This window comes from Loxodonta africana, chromosome 1, assembly GCF_030014295.1.
Source record: "Loxodonta africana isolate mLoxAfr1 chromosome 1, mLoxAfr1.hap2, whole genome shotgun sequence".
Lineage (NCBI taxonomy): Eukaryota > Metazoa > Chordata > Mammalia > Proboscidea > Elephantidae > Loxodonta > Loxodonta africana.
Window position 1 is genome coordinate 76756929 of NC_087342.1, and position 14752 is coordinate 76771680.

Below are 14752 nucleotides of genomic sequence, written 5' to 3' on the forward strand. Positions count from 1 at the left end.
TAAAGTAGTGGATTTTAAAACTTTGTTATAATATGTATTTGTAATAGTTTTACAATCCACTACTTTCCTTGCTGCTTAAAATTAAAAACATAGTGTCAAATATATATTCATTAACATTTAAATACATTTAAAAAATCCAAAATAAATAGAAAAGCAAAAATTAAAAAGCTGGTTGTGACTTTCAAAATTGATTTCTCAATCCACTAATGTTTTTCTGTTCTAAAAGCTGCAGTTTAAAAAAACTGCTTTAGACCTTATCAGACCCACTCCATAATCTTTTCCTCAAGCATCTCACTCTCTGTCAATCACCTCCTATCCTTCTAACTCACTTCCTTTAGGACCTTAACTCCAACAATGGTTTGACCAACTAAGGTTTATAATTCATTGTTTCTGTCTCTTCTCATATCCTCATTTCTCTCCTTACCTAAATTAGATCCCATGGTTCATCTTTACGGTTACTTTCTTGCATACAGTTTCAGCTTACACGCGCCATTATACTTGCTGTGTGAAATTCTAACCCTTGTAAAAATCCACATTTCCATTTATTCATAAATTTTTTTTTTTAATTTATACCCATCTGGGTGAAAATGACAAGAAAAACACACACCAGGCTGACTTGTCCACCTTTAAACTTATGGCCATTAACCTCGAGTAGGTCCTTAGTAAAACCCAAAACCCATTGCTGTTCAGTCTGTTTCGACTCATAGCAACCCTATAGGATAGAGTAGAACTGCCCCATAGGCAGCGGCTAGTGGGTTTGAACTGCCAACCTGTCAGTTAGCGGCTGAACACTTAGCCACTGCACACCAGGGCTCCCCTGTAAATCAGCACATTTCCCTAACATTCACTTTCTCACTCTCCTAGATAACTTTTTCACACCTCTGTCTTCAACAACTTCTCTCCCATGCTCACCTCAGCTGACCTTGCTTTCTATTCCTTTAAGACAATAGAAGCAATCAGCAGACATTTTCCACACATTCTCATTATCTCACATATCAATTTACCAGCATATATTGTGCCTTTCCTCCTAATTATTATAGGTTGTTTGTTCATTCTTTTACCTATGGGCAACCCCAGGAAAAAAAGCCCTCTTTCACTCAAATCACCAATATTTTTTTCCTCCACCTTAAAAAATAAAAAGATCTTCTCCTGACCCCACATTCTCCTCCAGTTGCAGCCTCTTTCCCTTTTTCTGAAAGCTCTTCAAAGAGTTGTCTGTTCTCACTATCTCCATTTCTTTTCTTGCCAGTCTTCCCTGAACCCCCACCCCTGCCCTGGTCAAGCTTTTTGTCCCTAGCAGTCCACTCAAATAACTTTTGTCAGGGTTGCAATGACCTTCTCATTGCTGAACCAGTCAGTTTTCATTCTTTGCCTTACTTGTCCTATCAGTAGCATTTGACACAGATGTTTCCTGCTTCTTGAAACATTTTCTTCTCTTGGCTTATGGGACACTACTTTCATTTGGTTCTCTTCCTACCTCACTGGCTACTCCTTCCCAGTCCTCTCTGCTAGTGCTTCTCACCTTTGCACCTCTAAATACTATGACCACTTCTCTTGGGCCACATTTACACCCTGGACGATCTCATTCATTCTTTTGACTTTAACTCCTATCAATTTGTGATGTTTCCCAAATTTAAGTCCCTGTGTCTCTAGGCCTGGCTTCTTCCTTGATCTCTAGGCAAATAAATGCAATTACTTACTTAACATCTTCTTAAGTCTAATCTGCATCTCAAATGTGACATGTCTAAAATCAAATTGCTTCTGATTCCCTCCTTCTTCCAACTTGCTCTTTTATGGTCTTATACATACCAGTAAGAAGCAACTCAGTCTTTACAGATCTGGAACAAAAAGCTTGATGCCATTCTTGATTCCTTTTTCTCTCATACCCCATGTCTAATCCATCATCAAATCCATTAGCTGTGCCAGCAAAGTAAATCCAGAATGTGAGATTGCTCAAATCTTCCACTATTAAGAACATGATCCAAACTACTATCTCATATTGCATCATCATTGCAATAACTTATTCACTGAGTTCCCTGCTTAAACCCTTGTCCTTCTGTACTCTAATCCTCACACAGGAACTCAGTGAGTTCTTAAAATGTAAGATGATGTCATTTCTTTGATCAAACCCTCCAATGGTTTCTCAGAATAAAAACCAAATTCCTTTCTAAAATTACCCACAAGCCCTATATGCTCTGGTTTGTGGCCACCTTTCTGACCTCTAGTACCTTCTCCCTCTCTCAATCCACTCCAGCTGTCATACTGGCCTTTCTTCCTTTGTCCTACCTCTAGTCCACTGGACGTGAATCTCCCAGATATTTGCATAGCTCATTCTCTAAACTTCTTAGGTCTCTGCTCAAATGCCACATTATTAGATCTTTACTGACCATCCTATATAAAATAGTAACACTTGCCACATCTCCCCCACGCCCACCCCACCCCTCCAGCCTCTGAGTTATCCTTCATTTGTCTGTGGGTTGTCTTCTCCCATAAGAATGCAAGTACCATAGGATCAGGGTCTTTCTTTAACTACTGAATCTCCAGTGTCTAGAGCTGAGCCTGGCACATAAGAGACATGGTCAATAAATATTTTCTGAATGAATGTTAGAGGCGCCATACAGCAAAAACAGCCGTGTCTGGTTGAAATTAAAAGTAAAGAGCTTTTATTGAGAGGCAAGGCAATTTGCAAATTGAAAATCACAAGGTCTAGAGGATTCCGAACTAAGTGATCTGAGGAAGAGGCAGTTTTCAGGGAGTTTTTATAAGAAAGTACAAGGAGCTTCAGTAAAAATTTAGTGACTGGTTGACATTTAAGTAATGGTTACAAAATTGGGTGAGGCTACATCTGATTGGTAGGAGATTACACGTTTCTAAATTTTTTTTAAGTTACAAAGTAATCATTAAATTGGGTACATCTGGCCTTGAAACAATCATAAGATCCTCTTTGTGTGACCACAGCGTTGACATGGGTAATTCTAAGGTTTATCCTGAATAAGCACCTGATCTGAGAATAGTTTTCAACCTAGTTTCCTGAGCAGGGTATATTAAACAAGCAAAACCCTTAAGCAGCAAAATTACTTCTCTAAAATTGTTTACCAAGTAATTTTCTCGAGGTACGGTGGAAAGTTACAGAAATGACAGGCTGCATTCTCGGTGGAGAAGTTACTTTTGAGTCAAAACTTCTGGCCTTAGTATAGCCACCATCTCATGGCGGGAGCCCTAAGTTAATTTCAGGTGCTCTTATTCAGGGAGGAGAACAGGACTGAGCCTCATGGGATAAGAGCAGAGAGCATGGGGAGGGAGAAGGACATGTGTGTCTGTGACTGTGTATGTTGGTGGGGGAAGTTCACTTGGAATAACAGAAGAAAAAAGAGTGAAAATGAGAAGACAATATACTTAAAAGAAGACAAGTAAAGCAGGAAGATAATGAAGTACTGGGAAGGAAACAGAAGCAAATAGTAATGAGAACTATGTGATATGGGAATGGTATAGTGGCCTAGCACCTCAAAACTGTCCCTCTTAACTAATGAAGCTGTGTGCAGAAAGCTGAGGAACAATAGAGTTGTTCTTATTTTTCTATTATTCACTAAAAATTACTTATTTTGTATACAAAGCATTGTCTTGAGTGCTATGGATGACAAAAATTAGAAGTCCTCAGGACATTTCATCAAGGTAGGAAGTCAAAACATTCAGAGAGGAAAAGATAAATATATGAAGCAGTACATAATTAAATATGAAACAGGGCAGTCAACCATCATCATATATGTTTGCACAGGAATAGACCAGTTTAGACAGTGTGGTTGACTTCCAACCCAAGCTTGGGGCTTGAAGGACAGATTTATACTGGCTGATAGGAAAAGGGAGGACCTAGTAGATAGGGAACAGGATGAACAATAGCAAGGGGTTGTGCCACTTTGAAGATGTATGCATACAACAACCATATATTTTTTTGCAAAGCGACATCAGGCACCTAGAATGATGTAGATACTATAGGTACATAGTAGTGCTTAAGACATGTTTCTTTACTGAATGAATAAAGAATATCTGGATGATACTAAATTGACAGTGGGGTAGAAAATTTTGTCTTGAGCACTATGGATATTGGGGCTAAAAAGGACAATTTAATCAAGTGTTAAGAATTGTTTTTGAAGAATGAGAAATATGGAGGGCTTGAGGAAATCTTTCCACTTTCCTTTCTTCTTAGGTGACGCCACTCTGTAGGTGATATAGGATGAAGAAACTGAACAGGGCCATGGTCCTCACCTTTAATTTACTGGCCACCGCTATGCTTTGGTGGGCTTTCCTCGTCTCTTCCTGGGTAGAAATTGAAGTGCCCGGGAATCCCAATGTTTTTGTCAGTGCACTTTTCATTGAGTGTAGTGGTGAGACAATGTGTTGGATTCCCAAACGCAAGCCAAGTAAGTCCTGGTTTAAAAGGGAAGGGCTCTATTATTCAGCCATGAAGAGAAATGAAGTCTTGATACATGCTTCAACATGGATAAACCTTGAAAACATTATGCTAAGTGAAATAGACACAAAAGGACAAATATGGTATAGTCCCATTTATATGAAATATCTAGACTAGGCAAATGCATAGACACAAAGGGTTATTAGCGGTTCTCAAGGGTGGGGAGAGAGGTGCATGCGGTATTATTGCTTAAGAGGTAGTAAGTTTCTGTTTGGGTTGATGAAAAACTTGGAAATAGATAGTGGTGATGGTAGTACAAAATGGTGAATGTAGTTAATTGCCACTGAATAATATACTTAAAAATAGTTAAAATGGCAAAATTTTTGTTATATATATATTTTACCACAATAAAATTTTTCAAAAGGGGTGGGGAGGGCTCAATGTCATTACCAGCCTGCAGTCTCAGCACTCATTCTCCCCGTCTCCCTTACAACTACTCCTTTTCATGAACATTTAGAAGCATCTCAAACATAAACATCTGCAATGCCACCTTTAGAACAGGGGACTCTGAAAACCAGAAAAGGCTCCCAAAAAAGAAACAATTTATCACTCTCTTTCTTTTGTCATTATTCCCTTGTTTAGCCTACTTCATACTGGGTGGAGTTTTCATGGTCATCAGCCTTCTGCTCGCACTCTGCTTGAACTTTTTGTTGCTGACCTTCCCTCCGCTATTCCCTGACACCCAGAAACAGGTTCTTTTCTGTGCTTTTATCTGCATCATCACAGGTAAAGAGAGGCAGGAATGAATTCTGAAGGTCTTGGCCTTGGGGTGAGGTTGGAGCTTGATTAGCCTCTTGGAAAAATTTCAGGAGGTGTAAGGGGGGAAAAAAAAGCTAGGCAAGAAAATGGTCTCAAAGGAGAGAGGAAGTGACTATGAAATAATTTTGGTTCACTAATCATAATACTAGAGTAAAGCCTTTAAGTATGAGGATAAGCTAACCAAGTCTCTCTCTCCCCTTTTTGGGGGCTGACAGGTTCTTTTGTGCTCTTCTCTTTACTGATGCACTATATGCAAATATTGGAAGTGGCTCAGGAACCTACTCCAGCAAAAGTCATTTTTAAGCTTCCTTACACCGTACTTTTATCCAGCTCTGTCTTATTTCTTCTATCTGGTAAGTGATCATTGAGTTCTGTGAAGTTGAGGAGGGAGAGCTAACCTCCAGCTGAGTATTTTAAGCTTATTTCTCTGGTCTTTCTTTTTGTGGAATAGTCTCAAACAGGGGAAGTTACAGTAATGGTCAATCATCTAAACTTCCTGCTTCCTCTTTGGTTTCTGGGCATGAATATCCCCTGTGATGCTCATCCATGACTTCTTCCTGTTAGAGTGACATTTTTCTTTTTTTTAAACTTAATTTCTTGATTTTCTTCTGCACTGCAGTTGTCTGATCCAATATAAATCCCAAAATTGGGGTTGGGAAGCAATCTCTGCACCAAATGTATTTTGAACAAGGGATAGAATGCAGGGTGTGGGAAAGAATCATTTCTTTTCCTTGACAAGAGACATTTGTGGCCACATAATTTGTGGGCTTGGGGCAAAATGATAATGTAGACTCTCTTGTTCTAAAATTATTAACAGTTTCAAGACAACAATAGCAAAGCATTAAACTAAGTGTGGGCTCTTCTGACTGCACAGGTTGCATGCCCATAAAGATGGCTTGGACAGTGTGTTATAGGGTGGTAATAATAACAGTTTAGATAAGTAGCCCGCACTTTAAGGAGCCCTGGTGGTACCATGATTAAGCACTCAGCTGCTAACCGAAAGGTCTGCAGTCTGATCCCACCAGCCACTCCACAGAAGAAAGATGTGGCAGGATGGTTCCGTAAAGACTACAGCCTTGTAAACCCCATGGTGGCAGTTCTACTCTGTCCTGTAGGGTTGCTATGACTTGGAATTGACTCCATGGCAATGGGTAACTCACACTTTAGGTCTCTGGACCCTGAATGGTCATCACCAGAATCATCAGTGTAATTATTATTTCTCCAGGAGTCCTCTGCTTCTGCAATTTCCAGTGTTTCAGAGCTGTTGGAGTTTTAAAATCTCAACCAAGCCACACGGCTGCCATTTCATTAGAAGAGACAAAACCGAGCCTAAAACCAAGCATAAAGAATGAACTCAGTGAAGAGGATTTTCCACCCATAATTCAGAAAAACTCAGCCACTCACATTTCCTCCAAGAGCAGTGTCACTCATTTTGAAAAGGCCTAACTTCTTCCCCTTGTTTGCTCATTTATCTTTCTAGAGCCCAGGCTTATAGCCCTGTTTCATGGCAGGGAAAAGTGAAGTGCATGTGTGTGTGTGTGTGTGTGTGCGCGCGCGCGTGCACACACACACACTCATGAGGGAGAAACAAAGTCTTACACTTTGGCTCAAGATTAGGCAGGTCCTCTTCTCTGTCATATCCACAGATCTAGTCACTGGGCTTCCTATTCTGCAGAGGAGTTTCATTTTCTGTAACAAAGCCCTTTCCCTATTTTTTAAGTTTAAGTTTTCATAAAAATTCTCTTCCCTCTGGAACTGTTGTGACTGGTAATTTTCCCCCAACAGTCTTATTGCAGCAAGTGTTTCTAGTGGGCACAGCCTCTGTGTTTGGTGGAGAGGCCTTCCTCACACTGGTGTCTAGTCATCTGATTTCACCAGAAGGGCAGTGACCAGTGACCCTACTACACCTGAATACCATTGCTGTGGAAAAGTACTGCATGGGGATCCTAGAGACCAAATTTAAATTGCCTGGCTACAGTCTTATGCACAAGACTCTGGGGTGAAATATTGCCAGCTCCACTGAGAATATCTAATATAGGTAGGTATTTGATTACCAAAAGTGTTGATAGATGATAAACATTTTTAAACAAGTTAGAAATGAATACCTAGAATATTTTAAAAACTACAGAAATTGGACAGGAACATTTTAAGAACAACTTATAAAGGAAGAAAATGGCTTTCTTTTAAGGGGCAAAGGAATTACTATTTATTGAGCACTTACTATTTACCAGGCACTGTTGTGGGGTAGTGGTTAAGTGCTACAGCTGCTAACCAAGAGGTTGGCAGTTTGAATCTGCCAGGAGCTCCTTGGAAACTCTATTGAGCAGTTCTACTCTGTCCTATAGGGTCGCTATGAGTTGGAATCAACTCGACAGCAGGGGGTTTGGGTTTTTGGGTTTATTGTGGTTAAGAGTTATGGCTGCTAACCAAAAGGTCAGCAGTTCGAATCCACCAGGAGCTCCTTGGAAACCCTTTGGGGCAGTTCTACCCTGTCCTATGGCGTTGCTGGGAGTCAGAATCGACTCTACAGCAGTGGATTTTTTTTTTGGTTTATTATTGGCAGTTCCAACTCACCCAGTGGATCCCCAGGAGAAAGACCTGGTGATCTGCTTCTGTAAAGATTAAAAAAAAAAAAAACAACCAAGAAATTCCTATGGGGCAGTTCTACTGTATTACATGGGGTCACTATTAGTCGAAATCTACTCAATGGCATCCAACAACATTGTACATACAGAGTCCCTGGGTGGTGCAGTTAATGCTATCAGCTGCTAACCAGAAACACCTTCGAAGAAAGGCCTGGTGATCTACTTCCAAAAAATCAGCCATTCAAAACCCTACGGAACACAGTTCTACTCTGATACATGTGGAGTCGCCATGAGTTGAAGTTGACTCGGCAGCAACTGGTAATAGCAAAATAAAGAAATGAATAAATTAATTTAAAAAATTAAGTACATCATTTCCTTCTCCCTCCAGGCACAATATACACGCTTTGTTCTCATTTTCTCCTTCAGAGATGCAATGGAAAAGTGGTTTTCAGATTCAATTACTGCCTGGCTCAGTAAACGCGTTTGAAAATAGCCCAATTTTTTTCAGTATGCAAATATGAAAGTGCTAAATGTAAGTTAAATACTGGTAAAATAGAGATCTCCAAAATATAGTAAGTGAAAAAAATCAGACTGTAGAATTGTTGTTGTTACACACCCTCGAGCCAGCTCTGACTCATAGCAACCCTATGCACAACAGAAGGAAACACTGCCTGGTCCTGTACCATTCTCACAATTGTTGCTACACTTGAGCCCGATCCATCTTGTCAATTCATCTTGTTGAGGGTCTTCCGCTTTTTCACTGACCCTCTGTTTTGCCAAGCATGAGTTCCTTCTCTGGGGACTGATCCCTCCTGATAATATGTCCAAAGTATGTGAGATGTAGTCTCACCATCCTTGCTTCTAAGAAGCATTCTAGTTACATTTTTTCCAAAACAAATTTGTTCTTTTGGCAGTCCGTGGTATATTCAATATTCTTCTCCAACGTCACAATTGAAAGGCACCAATTCTTCTTCGGCCTTCCTTATTCATTGTCCAGCTTTTGCACGCATGTGAAGCGATTGAAAACACCATGGCTTGGGTCAGGCGCACCTTAGTCTTCAAGGTGACATCTTTGCTTTTCAACACTTTAAAGAAGGTCTTTTGCAGCAGGTTTGCCCAATGCAATGCATCTTTTGATTTCTTGACTGCTGCTTCCATGGCTGCTGATTGTGGATCCAAGTAAAATGAAATCCTCGACAGCCTCAATCATTTCACCGTTTATCATGATGTTGCTTATTGGTCCAGTTGTGAGGATTTTTGTTTTCTTTATGATGAGGTGTAATCCATACTGAAGGCTGTGATCTTTGACATTTATCAGTAAAAGCTTCAAGTCCTCTTCACTTTCAGCAAGCAAGGTTGTGTCATCTGCATAATGCAGGTTGTTAATGAGTCTTCCTCCAATCCTAATGCCCTGTTCTGCTCCATGTAGTCCAGCTTCTCAGATTATTTGTTCAGCATATAGATTGAATAGGTATGGTGAAAGGATACAACCCTGACACACACCTTTCCTGACTTTAAACCATGTGATAACCCCTTGTTCTGTTCAAACAGCTGCCTCTTGATCTATGTACAGATTCCTCGTGAGCACAATTAAGTGTTCCAGAATTCCCATTCTCCACAATCTTATCCATAGTTTGTTATGATCCACACAGTCAAATGCCTTTGCATACTCAATAAAACACAGGTAAACATCTTTCTGGTATTCTTTGCTTTCAGGCAAGATTCATCTGACATCAGCAATGATAGCCCTGGTTCCATGCCCTCTTCTAAATCCAGCTTGAATTTCTGGCAGTTCCCTGTCGATATATTGCTACAGCCACTTTTAAATGATCTTCAGCAAAATTTTACTTGCATGCGATGTTGATACTGTTCATAATTTTTGCATTTGGTTGGATCACCTTTCTTGTGAGTAGGCATAAATATGGATCTCTTCAGCCAGTTGGCCAGGTAGCTGTCTTCCAAATTTCTTGGCATAGACGAGTGAGCACTTTCAGTGCTGCATCTGTTTGTTGAAGCATCTGAATTGGTATTCTGTCAATTCCGGGAGCCTGGTTTTTCACCAATGCCTTCAGTGCAGTTTGAACTTCTTCCTTCAATACCATCGATTCCTGATCGTACGTTACCTCTTGAAATGGTTGAACGTCAACCAATTCTTTTTGGTATAGTGACTGTGTGTATTTCTTCCATTTTCTTTTAATGCTTCTTGCGTCATTTAAGGTTTTCACTGGCTAATTCTTTTCAGAAGTAGGCTGTCAGGTCCTTCTTCTTAGACTGCCTTAGTCTAGAAGCTCAGCTGAAACCTGTCTGCTATGGGTGACCCTGCTGGTATTTGAATACCAGTGACATAGTTGCTAGCATCACAGCAACACACAAGCCCCCACAGTACGACAAACTGACAGATGCGTGGGGAATTTTAGAATAATGGGTAAATATTTTATCTTTTGTGTAAAAAGGCAAAATAAGACCATGTTCTATTTGCAAGTATCATAAAGAAAATCAGGAAGGATGCATAAGAAACTAAGTAGAGGTGGTGATGAGACTTGGGGAGTTGGGGGAGGAGGAGGAAGGGGCCAAGGACGTTTTACTATGTCTTTTAATATTTTTTCCTTTTTGAACCATGTAAATATATTCCAAACCAAAAACCCACTGCCGTCGAGTCAATTCCGACTCACAGCGACCCTATAGGGTAGAGTAGAACTGCCCCATGGAGTTTCCAAGGAGTGCCTGGTGCATTTGAACTGCTGACCTTTTGGTTAGCAGCTGTAGCACTTAACCACTACGCCACCAGGGTTTCCTGTAAATATATTACTCATGCAAAAATATTTAAATTAAGCAAATAAAAAAAAAAATCTGTTTCATTCTTACTATGGTAAGTTTGGTGAAAATTGTTCTTCCTTATTTTTTAATCTTGTTTTCTCTTACACTGAATTGATGAAGACAGGATGGCTCAGAGAGAAGTGGTAGGAGTGTAGGTGGTTTTACGATTTCTGTACAAAGACAAAAACAATCCAAATAGCCTTAGGTTTTTTTTCTCCTTAAATCAGTTCCCCACTGAAAAGAAAAGCCACCTGTGGAGTTATGTCTTCTGCCTGCAAAGCCTGGAAATGCAGGGACTCAAGTTTTTGTTTTTTTTCAATGCTGCAGTCATAATGTCAAGAAGCATGCTCAAAAAAATTTAGCTTAAGGAATGAATAATTGGCAATTATTATTACATTATGTGTTAGATATGAAATTGATATGCATATATAGTTATATATTATTACACTTGGAGAAAAATATATATTACACGTGGAGAAAAATATGCTTACTTTAATCTAAAATATGAATATCAATCTTCAAGTATTCATTGAGAGGAAGCATGTTAGAGTCACTCAGGTGAATGACTCTAAAATGAATCCTGCCAATAGCAGGGCCCCAAAAAAGGGAGAGGAAGAGCAAGGTGCTCAGATGGAGAGTGGCCCCCAAACCATGTGTCACCCCATCCTACACCACCCCATTTTCTATTATAACATTTCCATAACCGAAATAAAAAAAGGAATAGTTTTCTATAATCACATTATCACAATTTAGCAGTTTAAACCAGTACGCTTTTATCCACTCAGGTCTGTAGGTGAGAAGTCTGGTCACCAGGTGCCTAGGTTCTCTGCTCAGGATCTTACAAGGCTAAAATCATCACCTGAGCTACATTCTTACCTGGAGCTTGGAATCTTCCAAGCTCTCCTGGTTATGGTAGAGTCCTGTTTCTGTCAGTGGGGTGTTCTCACTTCCTAGAGGGCTCACCTGCATTCCAGTGGTCTCCTCTAATTTCAAAGCTAGCAACAGAGTGTCTCCCTGGCTTCAAATCCCTCAATTCCTCTTATGCATCCAATCTCTGACTTCAGGAAGAGCCCAGTCCCTATTAAGGGCTCACCTAATTAGGTCAGGCTCACTCCTGATAATCTCCTTTTCTTAAAGTCAGCTTTGCCACATAGCATAACCTAATTCACAGTCCAGGGGATTATGCAGGGCTTGCACACCAAGGTGGTGCGGGAGCATCTTGGAGGGCATTGTCGAATTCTGCCCTAGCCCTACTGCAAGAAACAATAACAAGAATTTGGAGCTGAGTAGAATTTGCCAGCATCCTATTTGCCAGGCACTTTCTTAGGTAAGTTATATACATTATTTTCATCGTTGCAACTGCCTTCCATTAGGTAGGGATGACGACCTCAATTTAACAAATGAAGAGTCAAGACTCGGAGAGTGAGAGGGAAAGCCAGAATTAGGGCAAATGACTGCTTAAAGTCCATGCTCTTTCACCTTTTAAAGTCACCAGGCTCTGATCCTCTGTATTTCACTTTAAAGTGAAAAGAATTTAGTGCATTTCAATCAATGCCAATACAGGTTATTAGATAATGGTGTTAGGACTACTGGTATCTGGAAATAATGTAGAGTTGGACCCATACCTCACATATTGCAACAGGAAAAAAACTTGGATAAATCAAAGAATTAAATATAAAAGATGGACATTCTAAAAGAACTCAGAGATCTTAAAGGATCTTGTAGTGAGGAAAGGCGTGTATCAAAGTAAGACACAAAACCGTAAGAAAAGATGGATAATTTTAGCTGCATAAAGATAATTTTCTACATGTCCAAAATTACCACAAAGTTCAAAGTCAAATAACAAACTGGACTACTTCCGACCGATATCAAAGCAAAGATTAATCGACTCATATTTAAAGAGCTTTTGCAAATCATTAAGAGACAGACCTAAAAAATAAATAAGAAAAATGAATAAAGGATACTAACAGAAAAGGAAATACAGACGGCTCTGAAACACATAAAAAGCTGCTCAACGACACTGCAATTAGGGAAATGCAAAATGAACTACATCAAGGGACCATTTTCACGTTTCAAACTGAAAAAAAAAAAAATTGAAAAACTCACACTCTATTGGTGAAGATTCATTCGTGCGTTCTGCTAGATACCGCCCTCTAAAGGAAGCCGCTGGAGTTCTATACCTTCGAGTCGCTTCCGACTCCTGGCGACCGTGCAGGACAGGTTAAAACTGCCCGGATTGGTTTCCAAGGAGCGGCTGGTGGGTTTGAACTGCAGACATCTTGGTTGGCAGGCGAAACTCTTAACCACTTCACCACCAGGAAGAGCCTTGTAAAACGCTGCGCTTTTCTGCGTACAGCCATTAGGAAGCAGTGAGGGCTCTGGGTGGGTAGTTTTCATCTCCTGAAGACTACAGGGAACTAGAGTTTCTTGGTTGCCTTAGCAGCAAATGACCTCACAGATTCCATTCAACGTGTAACCAAAAGTCTCATTAGGCCGACAGTCTACTTGGGTGTTTTTTCCTTGTGTATAAAAAAAAAAAAAATTTTTTTTTTTTTTAAGCAATCTGTTGGAATGGTGGTAGTAATTCATTGAAGCACTTACTTGGTGCCTACAGAGGCACTTTCTGTAGGTTTGACGACAAATTTTTCTTAAAAGAGCAAGGCAATAGACAAGTTGTTATGTATAATGCCAGCAACTGATACGTACGAAGGATTCTCTAAATGAAAAACTTATCTACCGAGAGTGGGGTTCGAACCCACGCGGGCACTAGCCCATTGGATCTTAAGTCCAACGCCTTAACCACTCGGCCATCCCGGTGCTGTAAGTTACTGTTTGGTAATCATTTCTTTATTAGAAACATTGCATTTGTTGACAGAGATGATTTCACAGTGGTGAGACTTGGGGCCAGGCTTTAAAAAGCCTAGGAAGGAAACAAAGCTTTTTAATGTTACTTGGAGGGAAGTTAATGAAAAAATGTATTTTCGACAAATATTCTCTAAGCATTAATTTCTACCACACATTGTGCTGAGCTTTAAGGAAACACTCAAATATTCCTATTCTTGTAGAATTTCGTTAAAATATGAGGAGGGTTACGATAGCGCAGGAGTCCCTGGGTGGTACAAATGGTTAATGCTTGGCTGCTAACCAAAATGTTGGAGGTTTGAGTCCACGTAGAGGTACCTCAGAAGAAAGTCCTGGCTATCTACTTAAAAAAAAAAACAGCTACTGAAAACTCTATGGAGTACAGTTCTACTCTGACACACATAGGGATGCAATGAGTCAGAATCCACTGGATAGCAACTGGTTTATGATAGAGAAACCACAGAATGTTTTAAATAATGGTGTTGGGACTACTGGTATCTGGAAATAATGTAGAGTTGGATCCATACCTCAGTATTACAAGAGGAAAAAACTCGGATAAATCAAAGAATTAAATATAAAAGACGGACATTTTAAAAGAACTCATATAGAGTTCTTTTCTTAAAGGATCTTGTAGTGAGGAAAGGCATATATCAAAGTTTTCTGTGATTTCAGAAAGCGCCCACTTTTCCTGAGTCCCTTCACTTGATCACCACTTAGGTTCAATAGAAGGCATTGCTTTTACTTGATCTGGAAATAAAACATAGTTGGCTCAGGGAGTGCAGGGGTTGCCACCACATTAGCACTACTTTCTACCTCTACTTCACCAAAAGTACTGTTCTATTTTCCTTCAGCACCTTTGCCTGCATTTTGCCTAATGAATTCAAGCCTCTACTCCAGATGCACTGAAATATTGGAGGCATCAGGGTTGGAGCTCAAGGGATATTATATTAAAAGGAACTTCCCTTGGGGTAAATTTGGAAATCTCTAGTAGACACAGAGGTCGTTCATATTTGTGAATTTGATTTTAATGCTTTAAATGACAACCCAAAGTGTCCACAAAAACAACACACTGAGCCCAGTGTGGGCTACACCAAACAGTAAGGCCCTACCCCCGAAATTCTAGTGCTCCCAGAAAAGTCAGCCCAAAAAGTCAGGTCTGCAATTGTTACAATGGAGAATCCAAGCTATGCGGCCAAAAGTACCCCCAGGAAGACTATTGTAAATGTAGATTCTAGAACCCCTCTTTTAAAGCCCCTAGCTA

At 40.0% G+C, this 14752-nt stretch overlaps 1 non-coding gene across 1 annotated transcript; it reads right to left on the reverse strand.

The window, feature by feature from the left end:
* Positions 1-13363: 13363 nt before the first annotated feature.
* On the reverse strand, positions 13364-13446 carry TRNAL-UAA (transfer RNA leucine (anticodon UAA)). The gene has a single exon. It is a non-coding gene; the product is annotated as a tRNA-Leu (tRNA).
* Positions 13447-14752: the final 1306 nt, after the last annotated feature.